This window comes from Mycteria americana, chromosome 3 (assembly GCF_035582795.1).
Source record: "Mycteria americana isolate JAX WOST 10 ecotype Jacksonville Zoo and Gardens chromosome 3, USCA_MyAme_1.0, whole genome shotgun sequence".
NCBI lineage: Eukaryota > Metazoa > Chordata > Aves > Ciconiiformes > Ciconiidae > Mycteria > Mycteria americana.
In genome coordinates, this window is record NC_134367.1 from 82,338,387 (window position 1) to 82,353,969 (window position 15,583).

A 15,583-nucleotide genomic window follows, 5' to 3' on the forward strand; every position below is an offset into this window, starting at 1 on the left:
GCAGGGTCACCCAGAGCCGGAGGCCCGGGGCCACATCCCCTCAGGGTTTGGGTATTGCCAGGGGTGGAGGCCCCGCAGCCTCTGTAGGCAAGCTGTGCCAGGGTCTGACTGCTCTTAGCAGCCAAAAAAGCTTTTCCTTATGTTTAAATTTATTGCAGTTTGTGCCCACATGGACCTGAGTAACAGGAATCAAGTCAGAGCATAATTCACCTCCTCCATCCTTCTGCTTTTCAGCAGACTCTTCTGTTAGGGTCTCGTTCCCTTCAAAATCTTCTGTTCAAGGTCACTTATGCCTTAGTGAAGACAAATTTAGCTCTAAAAAGCCTCCGTGCTGTCACTTGCATTTCTTTTTGCCGCCTGAGGATGGAAGACTGCAATCTCGTTCCTCGCACGTACATTTTATGGATTTAATTTTGTCTTGGAGAGCTCAAACGAGGAGCGAGCCCAGTGCCCTACCAAACAGCTGTAAGGGTGCATCTGCTGTAGCTCTGCTGGTTGCTCTGTGGGCCCGGGCCTGATGGACGTGTGTTCCGTGGCACTGCGGTGGTATGCTGGGCTGGAGACCCCCAGACCTCCCGGGCAGCCAGCATTTCGGCAGGGCCATCGCGTACATCCCCACGTAAGTCCATCAGCACTGCCACAGAGCCCGGCTGGCCTGTAACCAGCAACGAGTAGTGCCAGTGATTCACAGCTGGCACTGAGTTTGTTAGGACCTCCCTGAGTTATTAGAAGTATGAAAAGCCCAACAGTTCAGTGATGAACATGGTGGGCACGTGCACCTGCTGGCTGGCCCCTTGCATGCTAATTGCCTCTGCTTGCTTTCACCCTGTCACTTTGGAAAGCTCTTCAAGACTGACATATTTCATGGTGTCCAACCCTCTCAGAGATGTCAAACGTTGGCAGGTATAGTTTATAGCTGTCACGTGTTGTCAGCCAGAGAGCAGAAAAGATACACCCACCACATAAATCCACACTGGCATTTTTTTTGTGATAGCTATATGTATTAGATCAAAAAGCTTTCTTATGTTGTGATATTTAAACGTCTACATTCTGGTACAGGAACAAAGCCACATTACTGCTCAGCTACCTTTTTAATTTAATGAGCTGTATGCTTGAAATTAAAATTCTAACCAGTTTTTAATGTTAACTCCTTAACAAAGGAGATACACCTACTTTTCTAAGGTCTTATGTATTAGCTAAGACAAATCTTGCTCTAAAAAGATGTACTGTTGCAATTTATGTTTTTGTTTACAAAGCTCTAATTACGAAGTTCCTTGAGGAAATAAAAAGTATGCTTCCACTTGAATTTGTTTATTGATGAGCTCTTTACACTCTTCGTATTTATTGATGTCATTGTAAATTAAATATGAAGTTTATGGAATTTAATAATTTGCCAATGGCAACTGCAATATAACAATTTCAGTAAGTTAATAGTAAAACCAGAATTAGGACTCACGGGTTATTTCCACACACTGTCCCTGAACAGCCATCTGCACTTGGGGCAGTGGTGCACAAAGTAAAGTTTCTTCAAGATGGAAGAGACTAGCAAAGCAGTGAGGGAATTAGCCATTCCAAAGAGTCATAAGAAGTTCTCTTTACTTCCATTATTTTTGCGCTAGGATTACGTAGCTCATTTCTGCTACAAGCCCCTTCATCCCTTGCCTTTCCTGACTCTTGTCACTGTCGTTCCAAGATTTCCGGGCTTAGAAAACACAGTTTTAAACTCTTTTTCCCATCATCCTTTCTAAACCACGAAGACATGACACAATAATTTCTTGTGAAAACTGTAGTCACTATTCTATCTGTAGTTTTTGGATAACATATCATTAATGGACCCATTAGATGAATGAAGAGAGAGCATCTGAAAGTCTGTCTCAGTATTATTGCTATTATCTGACTAGGGATGATGTAGGTGCCAGAGAGTAGAACAGCTACTTTTAGCTCTTGTGTGGGTGCTGAATTTTAAAGATTCCAGCATCCCTTCTTATTCTCAAATATAGAACATTTCAAGGGATGCGTAATGATATGACAAATGATGTTTCATGTCATTGTATCATCATTTTCCTGAAGGCTGCCAATTACGAATCCGCTCTCTTGGAAATACTTCCATTCCAGTATATATCAGTTAAATTGGGAAGGAAAGCAGCTAGGTTTACCTCCCACCACATTCTTAAGATTTCTCTCTGGTTTTATTATTTTAAAAAGCTGAAGGCATTGCATACAATTTATGATAACGGAGAAAAGTGTGACAGTGTGCAGCGTGCAGGGACAGAGATACTACAATTAATTTGTGGTAGACACTCCAGGTACCAAGAACCTTCAGGAAATGTAGATAGTATTAGGCAAACTAATGTGCCAGTGCTGATTAATTATTTTTAATATCTTGCCTTCCTAAAATGATATCTCCATCAATGTATCACTTGGCTGTCTGGCAAAATTGTGGAAGAAAAGTTCTGTGTTAGCTGCTTTCAGTAGATGTTAAAAGCAATGAACACCAATTAATAAATAGAAGTTCAAGGCAGAAAGGGTATTTTCCTAATACTGACATCTTACTGAGTGCCTTTATTTTGTTTTCTTTTGGGAATGGAATTGCTTACATGAATAAAGGTAGAAGAGTTTATGTCCCTGGTTGCAGTTCTGAACATGGAAGTCAATGAGTGAATGCTGCTGATTTCTGTGATACCTGTCAGTCACTGCAACACATGCCTAACTCCAAAGGTGTAAATAATCCTACTGCAGCCAGTGAGGCTCCAGTCATGCTTAAAAAAGCCTTGATCCTAAATGAACAAGGTAAAGAAAAAGTTTGCAAATTCCTCTAGTGGTGGGTCTTGGAAGCCAACTATAAAATGCAGTAATGCCATTGTTTTGTGATTATATTAAAATATTATTTTATATGTATGATATAAACAGACATGCATCTTGACACAAGAAAGAAATTTTTTACAGTAAGAACAACCATTCACTGGAACAACCTCCCCACGGATGTGGTGGAGTCATCATCACTGGAGGTTTTCAAGATGTGATTGGACAGGGTGCTAGATAATCTCATCCAGGCTCCCTTTCCCATGAAAGGCTGGACCAGATGATCTTTGGGGGTCCCTTCCAACCTGGGCTGTTCTATGATTCTATGATTCTATGATACGTGCTATAAGATCTATAGTGAATGTATGTAAAATGTAGAACTGCAGTATGAAAATGGACCAGCTTAAAACATGTTTTGAACATATATCACGTTAAAATATTTCAGAATTGTCCCCTTTCCCTGATGCATTAAGTACAACTAATACTTTACATCAAAGATATGTTGACTACAGAGAGATGAGGAGGGAGGGAGGCAGGAGGGGAGGCAGGGAAGGAGGAAGCTTCAGCCCTCTCATGCTTTAGTTGCCATGCCCAAACAAATCATAGCATAAAGGAGCTGCTTAACTTATAACACCCTACTGCAGTGCCCCAAATAATAACTAAAAAAAGGCTGTGGGTTTCCACCTTCTCCTCCTCCTGACATGCTCACAATGACAGTGAGGAAAGCTCTCAAAATAGGACTTAATTATTTTGAGTTAATCTGAAAATTTCTTCTGGGTTGTTGACTTCTCAGCTGGCTAGTTGGAGTTCAGTGATATCCCAGGCAGCACAAAAGTAGCAAAACTGAAACTGAGATAACTGCCCATGTCTGATTCAGCAGACTCTTACCCAAAATTCAGGGACTATCAACTTATTTCCATCAGGAGAGGAAACAGATGGTGGAGTTGTTTAATTCTTTGATAACGTACTTATTACAACAAAGTACAAAAGCTTACCTTCTTTAAGACAAGAGAATTAGAACAACAGCACAATGTATTTGTTTGGAGATCCAAAAGTGCCTGTTAAGCTTTTCATCAGGATTACAGTATTCATGAGGAGGGCCATGAAAATGGTCAGAGGGCTGGAACACCTCTCTGATGAAGAAAGGCTGAGAGAGTTGGGGTTTTTCAGCCTGGAGAAGAGAAGGTTCCAGGGATATCTTATTGCAGTCTTTCATATATGTAAAGGGGGCTTATAAGAAAGATGGAGAGAGACTTCTGTAGTGACAGGACAAGGGGCAATGGTTTTAAACTGAAAGAGGGTTGATTTAGATTGGATATAAGGAAGAAAATTTTTACGATGAGGACGGTGAGATAGAGGAACAGGTTGCCCAGAGAAGTTGTGGATGCCCCACCACTGGAATTGTTCAACGTCAGTTTGGATGGGACTTTGAGCAACCTGCTCTAGTGGAAGGTGTCCCTGCCCATGGCAGGGGGGTTGGACTAGATGATCTTTAAAGGTCCCTTCCGACGCAAACCATTCTTTAGTTCTGCGGTTCTGTGATGCTGTGACTGTCCAGATCACTGCTGTTGCTTTTCTTTCATTCTGTATTGTTTCTTCAGCTTGTCTCACTCTGGCAGGCACATACCTCCCTGGAAGACTACCTAGTGAAACCCTTATGTGGTGTATTTGGTTTATATTTCTCAGTGGTTTCACATGTTTGTTTGTTTTCCATTGTGATCTCTATCTGTGTTTTGTTTGGAGATGGCATGGTTTCAGCCACTTGGTTTCCTAAGGGAGCTCTGTAGTTTCTTACAGTTATTGGAAAGGAAAGATAACAGTTGTATGTTGCAAGTTCAGTGAGGTTTAATCAAATCCACGATAAGAATGTGTTGTGGAAGATCCAGAAAACACAAATTTTTCGCCTTTCTCCTTTTCTAATAGCTATCTGTTAGAGAAAGAGATGGAAGAAATGTAGGTGTCCCTTGACAATAGGGGTTTATGCATTTTTAGCATTTGCATTGGTAGCCACTGGATGTCACTAATGGTTCACAGAAACATAGAAATCTGTGGACTTTTTCCAGGCGGTAAAAAAATGACTTAAAGAGCACAAGGTTTGGAGGAGAAGCATTTCTGTGTGAAATGGGAGCAAATTATATCACTGTGCAGTAAACATAGATCTGGTTGGGATCGCCAAGTTGTGTTGAACTTGATGGCTTTTTAGGTAGCAAACAGATCCTCCATTATAAGACTCTGGGGAGCAAAGCCCGCAAAGGTTTCTTGAATAGCTCAGTTAAGAGACATGAGCATAACCAAGTTGGAAGAGAAACTCTGCATGGGAAGATGTAAGTGTGAGTTGTGGTGTATGTATGATAGATATTACACATAAGTGTACACTCACACACACAGAGTCCACCTAATGACACCACGAGAGAGGAAATAATGAAAAAGGCTCAGATGTGCCATTATTGTATAAACCAGTTAAGAGGAAAAATACACATCTGAGGATTTTAATAAATGTACTTTAAAATGGCAAAGCATCTTCTGGCCAACTTTGCCATATAGGTGCCACTACTGCTGTGCCTTTTGCCTTGCAAGTCTCAAGAAGACAGCATACCAAATGACTTAATGCTGCAATGATTTTTGCATTACATTAGCAACCACTAGCATACCTGCTACAGGTATGTAGGACTTCCAGACTTCTGTTCAAGAAATCCTAGAGAGAGATTTCTATTTATGCAGCACATATGCCAGATATCAGACATATATACCTCAGCTGCTTCAGATTTACTGTGAATGTGCAGATCAACTGTGCAGCCACCATGCAAGGGATGGCTGTCTGCTGCAGTCCAAGCAGGTGTTTTGGTCAGATCCACTGGCCTCAGATGCATTCCCGTTGCCTGGAATGCCACAAATTTCCTCACATACCCAGTCAATCTGCCCGTGCACCACCAGCCATCTGCCAGGGACTACCTGATTTCTAGAAATGCCAGAAAAATAGCCAGACTCTGCTTTTTCTTCTAGGACATAAACTGCAGGAAGGAAAAGAGGGCATGTGGGCCAAAAAATGAGCAAGCATACAGAGAGCAGAAGTAAAGGTACACTATAAATACAGTATAACCACTGAAGTCTGGGGACTGGCCCACATGTTAAGGCAAGTTGCCCGTATACATGAACACATATTTGATCAAATTATCATTTCATTCTTTGTTCTTTTGCTATCTCTGTTTTGAATACTATTATTTTTTGCTTTGTCCACTGTCGGTTCCTTCCATTTCCATTTTAAAGTTTCATCCCTGTTTCTAAGTTGTAGTCACGTTAATGTTTGTGTGCTCATTAAAGCCCAGGCACGACTGAAAGTGATAGTGGCAGTGGTATATGCAAGGTGTGAATTTTATGGTATGGGATACAAAAAACCCCTGGCAGACTATAGTGAAGCTCAATGTACTAATCACCTTCGTATAACTCTTATGACTTCGGATGGATTATACCAATAAAACAAAAATTTACTTTTTTAATATGAACACAGAGACATGCTGAGCCATGAGGCAACATTGGTCAATGGGAGCTGAATGTAAGAGAGACATCTGTGGTTTTAAGGGACTGATCATTCAGAGACAGCATACCCGTAGCTCTCTTTTATCAGTGCTTGGGCCAAGGACAGATGCTTACAAGATGTGCTATCAGTTCCTTTGTGGGACTGCATCCTGGTCTAAGACCTTGGAGAGCTGAAACTTTAATCTCAGCTCTGACATTAAGTTCCTTTTTGATCAAAGGCAACGTGCTTAACCTTTACTTGACTCCATTCCTCCACATTTTAAAAAATTACCCTGCATGGCTAGAAACTTAGAGTGATACTATTTTTTAAAAACTCCTAAACTCTATTTAAGTTAACCTTACCCAAAGGTTCAGAAAAGCCTGTCTTTTATGAGAAAAGCTATATTTGATGGGAATTAATTTTGCCCCTTCCTACTAGGACGCTGTCAGGCTGCATCGTTTTCTTCTGAGAAGAATTCTTAATCCTCATGCAGATGGGAAGTAACAATAAACACCATCTGCTGCAAATTAGGTTACTCTCTTAGCAACGAGTGAGATCAGGCTCTGTCTCAGTCTCCCATTTTCTGTGCTGAAGTACGCACTGGCACTTCAGTCTGTAGCAGAGCAAGAGATCACAAACAAAGTGGGAATGAGAAATGAAAAATCTTTCTTACTCCCCTCCTGGCGAGATCCTTCCCATCCCTGCCAACTTCCCAATTTTATTGCTGTCCGCCAAAGAGGCCGAGCTCTGCTCCTCACCCCGCTTTCCTCCAGCTCCCAGCTCCTCCCGGGGGAGTGGGAGTAGCATCACAAAACGCTGGCAACCTCTCACGGCTGCTAGGTGCTGGGAGCCAGCCCAGAAAGTAAATAGGATCAGCAGGGGAGGGCTACATACCAGTTGAGAGGTGATTTAAAGCTGTCTGCCGCTGGCAGAGCTCATGGGGAAGAGGGACAGTGAGGCACTCAATCACTACCTGGCCTCCCCCGGCAGGACCTGTCCCCTGACCCGCAGCTGTCCCATGGGTGCCGTTTGCCTCCCCAGCCAGCCATCAGCCTTCTCCTCCCCTGCTCCATCCCGGGACTGCTCAATGATTGCAGCGTGTCAAGTTGTTTAGGACAGCAGGTGTCTGAGCAGACACATGTCAGTAACTTGGCATGGCACCTCTCCATGCAAAGCTCGCTCTCCTGTGCTGCCACAAGGTGATTTTAAAAGAGAATAGTCTGGTTTTTCCATCATTTTATATGGTACCTGATCAGCACTCTCTGTTGGTAATGTCTGCGAGGTCTCGACCAGGTTCAGGCAGCCCTTAATTCAAGTGCTGTGCAGATCACAGATTCATATGCACTCTGAGAAGATAGAAATTCACAGTCTTCAGAAGTCATTTAAAGCATCTTTCTCATGCAGCTATATAAGGAAATGTTATCTTTGCCCTGAAATCACCAAAAATACACTTGTAGATAAAGGACTTGAACTTGACTCACTGCCAGGGGAAAGATCTCTCTACTCTTTATTCAAATATTTGTGAAAAAATTTGCACATCTTGACAGTTTCAAGAACTCCTCATAGAAATACTGCATGTGTCATTCCTTTTTTGTATTTGTCACGCTGCAGTTTCCAGTTAACGCGCCAGGAGGTGAGCATTGGCATGATTAGTTACTGGGAACCAACCGTTTTAATCTGCTCAGAAAATTTTACTGGCTGGGTATTGGATTTGTTAAATTAATGCATGTGATGCTCCATAAGCCGTATAGAATATTCAATGCTTCTAGGATATCTCGCACTCTACTGAGTGTGTACACATGTGCTAATCAGCTGATGCTCCCGAGAAGGGCAGGATTTATGTGCACATGCGCTAAACCATCCGCATGTTCATGTGTCGGTCCTGCAGGTCAAGCACTGTATATCTGATCAGTTGATGTTCTGAGGAAATATCCCAGCTTTCCAGACGTACCATAGCCTGGTTGGAGCTAGTGAGAAATAATGCCAGTGGCCCAGAAATCATAGGCAAATGTGAAAGATCCTCTCATTCTGCCCAGGCAAAATTTTTAAATGGAAAGAGACCTTATCTGAGACATATGGTAACCCGAACTGCACGTACGATGCAGGCTGTGAGTCACTGTTGTTGCCTAATGCTGTACAGTTAGAGCTAGGAAAGAAACAAGGCTATGATTTGCAATCCTCATTCTGTCCTTAGGCCAGCTTTGTCAGATTCTCACTTAGGCTACCAATTAATTTACACACAGCAATAAATGGTCAGACACGAGCTCATATTTTCTCTTGATTCCACCATTTTCTGCTTGTCCTCTGCCATCTAAACTTAATGAATGGCTCTTGTCAGGACACCTGTGCAGCCAAGTGCCTTTGTTAAAAATGTTCCCTCTGACCTCAGCTACAGTATAGAAAGGTATTGTAATTGCAGATGAAATTTTCAATCAACTAGTTTTATGGTGCTTTTGGTTTAGATAGTTTATAACACTTCGAAGGGATCACATATTCGAAAGCCATGCTTGAGGCTTCTTAAGAATCAGCTCCCTACAAGATGGATCACATTCAGCATCTGAAAAGCAAGGCAGGCAAAATCATGAGTCATTTATTAAAAAAGTAGAATGTATCTGTGCTTTACCAGTGGTGTAATTATGTGCACTAGGTTAAGAAAGCTCTTTTTATTAAAAAGAATTTTTAGCATGCACCCTCCTGAGATATAGGCAAAGAAATCAGCAACAGAAATTACCTTTTTGGTCATTAAGTCCATCCCTTCACAGCAGGATAATTGCTGTGCAATAAAGAACACAAATAGCTCAAATAAGCTTAAATTTCTCATGGAGAAGACATGAAGAAGGCAAGATATGACTTCTTTATGCAGATTAAAAGGACTTGCCTTGATGAAGTGGTCAGCATTTGTTATAAAAAAAAAAGAATCATTGTGCCAAGAAGACAATACCCTGCCTGACGCAGTTTCTGAAAGGCAAGAACCGTGGCTTCATCTTTTCTGCCATCTTTGAGTATATGGTTCCTGTGAGATATGGGAAAGATATGCTATGGACTGATTAGAAACAGGAGTGCTAGATACCATTTGCTGTGAAGAACTTCTCCAATTCCTCCCTTACTCATCAGAGTTACTGGCCATTCTCCACTTTCTGAGCAAGTATGTGTAATCCTATTCTGTAAATCTTGCATGAGTGGCATTGCATATACGGTGTACTCTGCTGGGGTTCCCCACACCCACGTTAAATTTAAAGGTGGAGGGCAGGGTGCTGGGCTGCACACACGTTACCAGTGGCCCTATCTGCTAAGCTAACAGAGCCAGCTACCCCTGAGTCACCCCGCTGTGGGGGAGCTGCCAGTGTGTGGGAGGCGTTTATGTCAGCTGCTCGCAGGGCTCCCACACTTGCTGCTTGCTGGTAATTTTTATTGTAAGTCTCACAATACATCACTTGTTTCCTTGAGTTCCTATTTCACTTTTCTTCTCCATAGCCAAATGGCAGAATGGACAACAGCTGTTTTTCAGTAGTTAGATGAATCCCTGGGGGCATGTACAGGGGACTGGGCATAGACATTTGATGGACGATTAGAGAAGTCAGGAGCACTTCTCAGCCTGAGATCATAGCTTCACACCTCCCAGATATGGGGTGCAGCCCAGATGCACCTGGGCTGACAGGTGTTTTCGAGAGTGCTCTCTGGGTTACTGTCTTTAAAAGGTGGCACCGAGGAAGCCCTGGAGCATACTGAGCCCTACTTTGCATTTTAGCATATTTGCATCTCAGCTAAGGAGAGCAAGAGAGCAAAAACAGAGGAAGAAAGATAAGGAAGGAGCCAGAGTGGTCTGAACTTACCCAGTAAACCTATGTACAAGTGTTGCTAAGATGCCCAAGAGTGCTGTGTGAAGTGTTGGAAGTAAAGAAACCACAGGAGATGAATCTGGAAGAGTTACAGGACATCTGGGAATGCTAAAGAAAGTGGATTGAACTCAAGGGGAGGGATAGCTCCTGTCTGAATCATGGGAGACGCTCATAGGGAAAACAATGAGGTTGTAATACTCAAGTCTTTCTGAAATCCACCTCTAAGTTGTTGCCTTCGAAATTCTTGGCAGTGCTGAGTCATCTGGTGCTCTGTGATGACTATTTGCCTTGCTGTTCACAGCTTGATTCCACTTGACCAGGTACCTCTAGACCTATCTCCATTGCCTGATTGGTTTTGTATCCATCTGAAGTTTCATAAGCTGTATTTCACATGGCTATAGTAAGTGATTCCCAACTGGGTATGTGGTCATCCACAACAACGACATTGTTTGAAAAAGAGAGAAAAGAGCCTGGGAGAATTTTCAAGGTTGAGGTACATTTTGAGTAGATATAAATAGACTAAGCTATCATCACACTTGCTTCTCTTCTCTAACAGTCCCACAGATCACAGGCTCTAAGTGTCACACTCAGCAAGGACAGGAGAATACAGAAGAAAGACAGAAGTACTGCTGGCAGTGTAAAAAATACAAGGTTTAAATTTATTTCTGGCTCACAGGCCCTAAACCATGGCTATTTTGTGCAAGTTGTGAGTTGAACCGTGAAAGCACTTTGGGTCACCTTGCTACCAATATAACTCACTGCTATTTTCTATCATTGTCTCATAAAGTATGGGAGGTGAGGTTTCAGATCTGCTTTACTGTTCCAGCTCTCTCCCATTCTGCAACCTCCGTCTCCTAAAATGTTTTCTCTATTCCCCTCTGTAAATTAAAATTGTTTCCAATTCAGCTTTTGGGTTCTTTTTTTTTTTTTAAGATTACAGCAGTTGCTACAGAAAGTCTGATGGACAGCTCAGCTGGCCCCACCTTCTGTCTTTGATGGTGTCTAAAAACAACAAGGATATTTATTGAATCCCTGAGAGATACTCTACTGAAATCTCCCCCTAGCTAATACTCAAAAGGACGCAGATACCTCAAAACAAATTAACAACCTGAGATGTCAAAAAAACCTCTTATCCCAGACAATGATTGCAATGTCCCCATTAATGAAACAAAAGACCAAGACTTAGGCTTACAGTTAGATCCAGCTTCAGGCATAAATACTCCAGTGACTGCCGTGACTGTGTGCTTATAAGGACCTTGCCGTGTGCCACCCTGCCCAGTCCTGCATCCTATCAAGCCACCTCTCTGCAGCAACTGCTGATGTGCAGGCTTTAATTCAGGATAATTGAAGGCCTCTTTCCCTTTGAAGGAAAGACAGCTTCATGTGCACTGTGGCACAAGATAGTAGTGATGCTGGAGCAACAGATGCGTTCTTGTGGGACGTGGTGGGTTTGCAGCTCCCGGATCTCTTCTACAGCGCCCTGTGCAAAGCCTGAGCCGGTGTTAGGACCAGCACTGCCCTGTAAAAGCACTGGTGAGGCTTGGAAGCAGGGTTCGGGATGGGGTGAGGCACTCGAGGTGAGCAGAGAGAACGTGGGAGAGGTGGAAAGGATGAAGACAGCCATGGGATGGGTTCTCACCACATGGGGGAAGGTAAATGTGCTTCTTTTAGAACAACTTAGAGCCCTGAATCCAAGTTTGGCGGGTGGCCCAGTTTTATTTCAAGCCAGTCTTTACAGCACACGTTCACTCCTCACCAGAGAAGGAGGAGAATTTTCTTCACAACATCTGAGCTGACAGGACCAGCTGGAAGCAGACAGAGTGGAAAAGGGAAGGGGGACTTTGAAGTGGTCTTCAACTGGCCTGGTTGATGGCAATAATTTAATTTGTTCCCTCAGCTCAGAGGTTCTGCAGAGAGCAGTGTCTCATCAGCATCCCAGTTTGTCTTTGTGACCCTAGGGCAGAAATCTGTGCTCGTATTTTTTGCATTGGCCTCTCAGATTTTTTTTAATTAATATTTTTTCTTTTATTTTTAAAAAATAATTTATTTTTTAAATAAAAATTAAATTTAAATAGTAGAGGGCACAGGAATTTCCACATGCTCTAACAACATTTGCTGTTTGTTATCCTCCATCTCATTCAGATTATGGCTTGCAGCTTCTGCACACTGGGGAAGTCTGCATAATAGTTTCAGTTCACTTGTTAACAGTAATTATTTTTTCCAGCCTCTCTTTTGATGTAAGCTGAATAGCTTGGCCTCTAAGAGATGTAATTAGTGATTCCTGCAGTTTGCTATGGAATGGGGCAATTGCATCATTAAATTCAAGATAAGTCTTAACTTGGTGTTTCAGGCACTCACATAACATGTTATGCAACGAGGGAACAAAAGCTGCGCGATCCTGCCCTTAAGAACTTTGCCTCAGTTATTTCTGCCTCTCCCTAGCTTTCATGCAAAGAGAGAAAACACGGATTTACCATTGCAGATGACAGGAGATCAGCCACCCAGATAGCACCAGCTGGCATGTCATTTGCTTGTGTGACATGGGATGAAGCAGTGCAGCTCCCCTCGCTCCCCTCACCCTTTGGGCTATGCAGCTAAAAGAGCCTGGATATAACACCTGCAGCAGCAAAGATGAGAAACAATACTAACTCAAGAGAAACAAAAAACCCAGTCCCAACTTATTTGGAAGAAATTGTATCTGGGAAAGTCAGGTCAATCATTCAAGAGTATTATCATTTACTGTTTTCTCGCAGCTTGTTTATTGTCTTCTGTGGAAACCCAGTTACCGTTATAACAACACTTGAAATATTTTTAGCATTTACTATCAGTGGATCTGAAAACTCCTAATGTTATTTAAGGCTCATCTCACTCCTGTAAAGTAATCATGATGTTATTAGTAAGAATACCTATTCCTCACCTCATAGGGAAACCAAGGCACAGAACTCGTAATGATATTTGCGTATGGCTGTGCATAGAATAAGTTGGTAGAGTGAAGAACTGGTCCCTAGTATCATGCAGCTTTACCAGTTCCCTGCTTTCCGGTTTTATCCCAGTAACAAAATAATTCAGAAAAAAATCCAATCACAGGGAAAAAATTTGAATTTTATTTAGTAATATTGAAATCTGTTTAAAATATTATTTACTATTTTCATTTTATTCAGCCCCCTTCTTGCAGATAACTAGGGTTGATTTTAAGGTAACGATTCCTGAAGTTTATGTATAATCTCCTCAAAAACATCGCTGCTTTGGGCCTGTCCTTTCCTCAAAGTCATATGGCAACTCTGTGACAAGGCAGTGTTCTCCAAGCACACAGAGATCCTAACACTGCCGCGATGATTGATAGGACACTGCCACACAGGAGACAGGAGCACATTTTTAACAAATTGCAGTCCTGTCTTAGCATCAGAACTGCATGACACTCAGAGGAAGTGGCAACTACGCCAAAACTTATCACTTTTATTTCTGTCTCCCTTGTCCTGAAAGCTCATACATAGCTGGATGGGTACCTCCAGTATTTCTTATCAAAGCATCAGTTGTTCAAACCACAGAAAACACATATAGTCATTCTTTGACTATTGCCCAAAGTACATCAACATGCTTCCATTCTACAACCATAAGACAGTTTTACGAGGACTAATGCCTTGTCCCTCTGACATTATCAGGAAGCAGAGTGAGAGGTGAATAGAAATGTTCTCTTCTTTCATCATGTTGCCTTTTCTGACTCTTTTGTGTATCGCTCGCCTACATACATATTCTGAGATTCCCTAATTGTCTCTTTTTCCCCCTCTCCTGTCTGTTTTCCAACAGTTTTCACTCCCTTTTCTCTCCACTCTTCCATTCCAATTCTTCACTTTAACATTCCTAGAAAAATATCCCAGATAGCCCAATGGATCCTGTGAATACTGGGCCAGATTTAAAATCAATTTTAACCAAGGGAAATCTCTCCATTTCAGCTATAGACAAAAATAGCGTAACAAGACCTGGAGTCTGGCATATCTGGTGTCTTCTTCCAAAGCACAGATCACACATTGGAATTTGGCAGCTCTGTCCCATATGTTGTTTTTTAAGTTTGCAGGGATACAGTCCATTAGTAGGCCCTGTGCATGTTTCCCCATTTCTGAATTAGCCAGAGCTCTTTTAATTTTAACACCCAGACTCTCTCATAAACATGTCTTATTACAGCAGTATCAGTATTTCCTTAAAGATAATATCCATTGCATTTTTGGCTTTCTTGGACAAGCTATGTCCTGTCTAAAACCTGGAATCAATTTTTGAAGATGTCCTTTTGCACTCAATTAATTTGTCTATCGTATCTCATGTATCAGGCATTTAATTCCTCGTTCTTGCTGTGGCAAATAGGCAAGAGAAATATCATTCCTCTAAAACTTGCTACCAGAGGGATCAAGCCCAGCTTCTTAGGATGATTTATGGGATATGCATGGCTGTACTCAGGTGCCTGATCCTCTGTTTCTCTTCCCCACAACTGCCTGTCCCATTGATGGATGCACATTCTTGGGATCTGTGATGTGAGAAGGACTATGCAGTATATCTCTTCCCAGCTTGGGTTCACATGATCCTTCTATTCCATCAAGGTTTGCCAAAGAGAAAAAAACAACAGGTGGAAGTCTCTGATTAAGCTGGGAGCAGAGGCTGTCCTAGTGACATATGTGAAGAGCAGCCCCCATTGCACTCCCAGGAAGCTCAGCTACCAATAGATGTTAATTAGTTCATTAGTGTCCCCGTTAGTATCTGGCAGCATGTGATTAAGCTGCGTAGAGCACAATGGGGAAGCCAGGGGAAGCCAGTCAACAAGCTCGGAGGAACTCAAGTCACTCTAAAGAACTCTGGCAGCAACAGAGCATTGGAGGATACCGCTCTACGGTGTCAACACAAGTCACGATGACTTCTGCAGGAGTGAAAGGGAATGGAGGTCCCACCATATGTGAGGGAACATGAGGCAAGCGTTGCTTGCTTTGGAAAGGTTGATTGGGTTGCTCTCTTCTTTCTGAATCTCTTCTTTCACCACATCCCTCAAAAACACAGACCTCTCATTGATTCCCAACATGAGGCAGTTCCATGAAGAGCCCTGTCCGTCTGTGGATGATAAAGGCCATGGCCCACCGCTGGCCTTTCCCTCTCTCCTCTCCTTAAGCTAAGGCTTAAGGACTTGCAGCTCTGAGCAGTGTAGCGAGGCACGAATGCAGACAGATGTTCAGCAGAGCTGGCCCACAGCAGAGTTGACACAAGAAGAGTATCAGAGACAATGGAAGCGTGACTGCCCTGTTGTTTTGGTGGTTTTGGTCCTGTGGCTGCTGTAAGCTGTCATACTACCCTAGGATCAGTACATCACCCAGCACAGGTTTCTATGTTCTTATAAAGGCTTCTGTAAAATAACTGGATAGGGAGTTTTTGAAAGCACAGCTGT